The following is a 5,393-nucleotide window of genomic DNA, read 5'->3' on the forward strand; positions in this document are numbered from 1 at the left end:
TTTTTAACTTGTAAAGCACTTTGGGCTGTACAGAAGTACATGAAAAGCGCTTAACAAATAAAGTTTGATTGATTGATTGATTGATTCTAACTTTTGAATGAATCACACAGTAAAACAGTTTTTAAAGAATCTTTCAGCCTTGATGCAAATGTGCATTTTTATCAGGAGGTGAGAATTAACCTCGACGTTTCTCCACAGACGTGAACTTTATTAGATACAGTGAAGCAAATAAGGAATTGAAAACCATGTGGTTTTACAAGTTCCCCCCCTTAGATTTCATGGAGGGGTCTAAGATTTTCATCTTGTGAGAGACAGCATCGGAAATATGGAAATCACACTGTATTCATTTTTAAATAATTTGTTTGCTTTTGCTGCAAATGAATATTTCAACACCATAGAAAATCCATGTTAATATTTAGTACACTAGTCTTTGTTTGTGGTTACACAGTCTGTTCCTGGGATGGTTCTGATCATTCTTCTTCCTCAAACACGCTGAGTGGAATTCAGACCAAATAGTTCTGTTTTGGTCTCATCTGATCACATGACTTTCTCCCATGATTCCTCTGGATCATCCAAATGGTCAAACTGAAGACGTTCCTGGACATGTGCTGGTTTAAGCAGGAGAATGGTTTCAAACCATGACGTCTGTATCACCAACAGTAACCATGGAAACGGCGTCCCAGCTCAGTGACAGCTCCTCTGTGTAGTTCTGGGCGGAGTCATCACCTTTCTTAGGGTCATTGAGACCCCACCAGGTGAGGTCTGTCATGGAGCTCCAGTCTGAGGTAGACTGACAGTCATGTTTAGCTTTCTATGTTCTAGTTATTGCTCCAACAGAGGATCTTTTTACACCAAACTGGTTGGTATTTTCCCCGTAGTCCTTTCCAGCCTCGTGGTGGTTTATGGTTTTGTCTCCGGTATCTTTGGACAGCTCTTTGGTCTTGACCATGTTAGTAGTTTGAGTCTGATTGTATGGAGAGGACATGTGTCATTATGCAGGTAACCACCTCCAACAGGTGCTTCAAATTCAGGGTAATTGGTGGTGGATTATTTAAAGGTGGACTGGCAGGTCTGTAAGGGTCAGAATTTGAGCGAGAGTGAGGTGTTCAAACACAGTAGTCGCATACAAATCAATTATTTTAAAAATCATACAATGTGATTTCCAGTTTTTTTTTTATAACGTCTTTTACAATGGACACCAAAGATAAAAATAGCAGACCGCTCCATGATTTCTAAATGAGAGAACTTCAAAATCACAAGATGTTCAAGTACTTCTAAACATTCCGATACAGTTTAAGAGAAGGTCGCTCTTAGTAAAGCTGGTCTGTGTGATTCTCTGGGTTATTGGAGGTCATGGAAACGCTAGATTTCATGATTTTACCATAAATATGTGGATCCAGCAGAAAGAAGCAGATGCTGTCTCACAGTTCAGCCTGTAAAGCTGAGAAACCAAACCTGCTTCAGCCTCACGTCTGATCAAAACCATCAACTGGAGCTCCACAGACCAGCAGCATCAAAGGTCTGAAACATTCTAGACTGTGTGCATAAAACTACAGCTCAGAGCGAAGGTTTGTCCGGGACCACGGAGTGACAGTCCGACCCTTAATGAGCCTTTTTCCTCGGGATGTTTGGAAATGAAGCAGGAGCTCCAAAATGCCAAAGCTGTTCCTGTCTGCCGCGTCGCTGAGCCTTCGACGTGCTGCTGCGGCGGCGGTCATTAACGGCCTCAGACGGGCAGAAGTACAGACTCATTACAGCCGGTGATGAACGAGGGCCGTCACCGAGTCGGCGGGAACACGACTGCCGCCGCTTGGGTTTAAGGCGCGTGTCAGGCTGGAGTTCAAGTGGACATTTAGTCCAATTCCTAGCAAATAAAAAGGCATATAAAACGTGTGTGACAGGGCACGGACATTTCTGGAAATTTCAGGGGGAGAGCGGCCCACCAGCTGGATTGGAGCAGAAACGGCGAGGGACGGCGGTGCAGCCAAACGGGAGGCAGGAGGCCGCCGTGCCTCTCTGAGGAAGCAGGAGTTAAGCACACAGATGGTCTGCCTGGCAGGCTGAATGCCTGGCTTCAGGGCGCAGGGACTGAAATAGAGAACCTGCATGACCAGAGGCTCCATGTTTAGAAGCAATGATGTGGGGAGGTGGTGGGCACTTTCTGGGCTGGGGGGGCAATTTCTGCCATATGGGAGATGCAGATAGAGGAAGGTGACCCTCGTGACGGATTAGGAGAAGTTTGGTTTGAGAGGGAAGAGGCTGAGCGTTGACTCTGTTTATGAGATCAGCTGAAAGAAATACACTTTCACAATAAAAGCCCTTGTAATTCTAGTTTTTCTGTAAATATCTGAGCTTTTATTGCTTTAAACGCAATTTAACAGTAGTTTTATCATTTTATTATTTAACTAATAAAAATTAATACCTATTCATACAACTTTTAGATTAATAAGAATCATGTAATTTTAATATGTAAATTCCAGTTTATAAAACAGCTAAAGTCTAAATAGAAAAGCAGGATATAATATAAACCAGAAGAGTTGCATTACCTGCGTTAATGCTAGCGTTTTTCTAAAAATGGTGACATAATTTACTTTAATTTCTGAAGGGATTTGCTGAAAATGCAAAGGCTATTAGCAAAATGTTAAATTTGCTGAAAGACTGGAAATTTCGTTAAAGAACTATGAAAGATTGCTGCCCTAAATTTCTGAAAAGCTTGTAGTAAAATTGCTTAAGAATCTCTAATACTTGCCAGTTTAGCAAAAATGTTTAGTGTGTTGCTTAAATATGAGCTAAACTCCAAATTAGCCCAAAAAACCTCAGTAGATGCCAAATTAGCCAAAAAGCTAGCTTGTTACTTAAATACTAAGTAAACTCCAAATAGCCTAAAATTCCTCAATAAACCAAATTAGTCAGAAACGTTAGCATGTTGCTAAAATATTGGCTAAACTTTAAATTGGCCTATAAAGCCCATAGGGCTGCACGGTGGTGCAGTGGTTAGCGCTCTTGCCTCACAGCAAGAAGGCCCCGGTTCGACTCCCGGCTGGGGGATTTGGGACTTTTCTGTGTGGAGTTTGCATGTTCTCCCCGTGCATGCGTGGGTTTTCACCGGGGACTCTGGCTTCCTCCCACCGTCCAAAAACATGCTTCATAGGTTCATTGGTGACTCTAAATTGCCCCTAGGTGTGAATGTGAGAGTGAATGGTTGTGATTGAGGCCCTGAGACAGACTGGAGACCTGTCCAGGGTGTACCCCGCCTTCAACTACAGCTCAGTGGCCTTGTGGTAGAGTGTCCGCCCTGAGATTGGAAGGTCGTGGGTTCAAATCCCGGCTGAGTCAGACCAAAGACTTTAAAAATGGGACCCAGTGCCTCCCTGCTTGACACTCAGCACTAAGGAGTTGGACTGGGGGGTTAAACCACCAAATGGTTCCCGAGCGCGGCTGTGTCTGCAACTCACCGCTCCCCCAGGGGAGGGGTCAAATGTGGAGAACAAATTTCACAGACTTAAGTGTGTGACAAATAGTAGGACTTTAACTTAACTTTAAACCTCAGTAGTAAAAATGTAGCACTTTCTGAAATTTCCCCATCGTGGGACGAATAAAGGACTATCTAAATACTAGCTAAATTCCAAAATTTGCCTAAAAGTCCTCAGTAAACTAAATTAGCCAAAAACATAAGCATGTTGCTAAAAACAGAACTCTAAATTACCCTAAAAAACCCCAGTAGATGCATTAAAAAGAAAAGCTAGCACATTGCTTAAACACTGGCTAAATTCCAAATTAGCTGAAAATTTCTCAGTAAACTAAATTAGCCAAAAACTTAAGGCTGTTGCTAAAATAGAAGCTAAACTCTAAAACAGCCTTAAAAAACCCCAGTAGATGCTAAATTAGCCAAAAAAAAGCTAGCACATTGCTTAAATACTAGCTAAACTCCAAAACCTCCAAAAACCTAAAATCCTTCTGTAAACTAAATTAGCCAAAAACGTTAGCATGTTGCTCAAATATCAGCTAAACTCAATGTTTTGAATATTTCTATTGGAGATGAAAACATAGCCCATGAATATATTAAAACGTTTTTTGCTAGTCTACGTAAAAATACTAAATTTGAAGACTTTCTCATTAATTTCCTATGAAGAATATTTTGCTCAGTATTTCAAAAACGATAGTTTATAAATACCAAAAAGACGAGCAGTAATATCCAGAAAGAGCTGAACGTTATGATACCACGATTGCTGAAATTGCTGAAAGTGTGATTGAGTTTCTATGAAGGTCAGAGGTCAAAGAGGCCACAGACTTTCTGCTGCAGAGCTCCGACCTTCATGTGACCTTCAGATCAGTCCACGTACACAGAGAGCTTCCTGGAACGGGTTTCCATGGCAGCAGCTGCATCACTAATGTAAAGCGTGGATGCAGTGGTTAAAGCACGCCGCCACTGGACTCTAGAGCGGGGGAGACGTCTTCTCTGGAGGAATCAGGATTCTGGTAATCTGATGGATCAGTCTGGGTTAGGAGGGACATTTCAGACTGAATTGGTGGAGGAGGAATGATGGTGTGGGCTTGTTTTTCAATCACGTTTCTAACTCATCACATATTGACGTTTGGTTGAGGACTTTTTGATGCTTTGGGTGTCAACTAGTCTGTTTTTATGTTTTTTTTAAATATATTTTTTCTTTATTTCCAGTTATTCAAGTTATAAACTGACCAATCAGATGCCTCAGTAAAAGCATGTGGTTCCCACTCCGTTTGATTGACAGCTTCTCCTTAGCAGTTTTCAGCGGGAGGGGCGGGGACTTCCAACAAGCCGGAAGAAGCTCACTCATGATTGGTCAGTTGATCTTAAAACGTGACTCTGACCGACTTGGACTCATTGCACTCGACAGGTGGCGATCAGTTGCAATATGGCGGTAGACGCATCAGGAAGCAGCGGCGAAGACTCTGGCCTGATTTAGCGAGTGCTGGAGGTGATGCATTTCCTTTGGGGGATTTCAACACTTGTGTCCAGTTCTTATCAACGGTCTATGTTCCAGATGCGAACACGTGACCTGACCAATGCGCTTTGGGAAGGAGGGTCCAGAATTCCTAGAAACGGATGCGTGGTTACAGATGCGTGGTTACAGATGTGTGGTTACAGAGGTGTGGTTACAGAGGCGTGGTTACAGACGTGTGGTTACAGACGTGTGGTTACAGACGTGTGGTTACAGACGTGTGGTTACAGACGTGTGGTTACAGACGTGTGGTTACACATGTGCGGTTTCAGACGTGCGGTTACAGACGCGAGGTTACAGACGCGTGGTTACAGACGCGCGGTTACAGACGCGCGGTTACAGACGCGCGGTTACAGACGCGCGGTTACAGACGCGCGGTTACAGACGCGCGGTTACAGTTGTGTGGTTACA

At 43.1% G+C, this 5,393-nt stretch overlaps 1 protein-coding gene across 2 annotated transcripts in view; it reads right to left on the reverse strand.

Annotated features, from left to right (window-relative positions):
- The window catches only part of grin2ca (glutamate receptor, ionotropic, N-methyl D-aspartate 2Ca), an 81,149-nt gene that overhangs the window by 12,592 nt on the left and 63,164 nt on the right, over window positions 1-5,393 (reverse strand). The gene's annotated exons all lie outside the window — the stretch shown is intronic.

The sequence above is a fragment of the Oryzias melastigma genome, linkage group LG8, assembly GCF_002922805.2.
Source record: "Oryzias melastigma strain HK-1 linkage group LG8, ASM292280v2, whole genome shotgun sequence".
Lineage (NCBI taxonomy): Eukaryota > Metazoa > Chordata > Actinopteri > Beloniformes > Adrianichthyidae > Oryzias > Oryzias melastigma.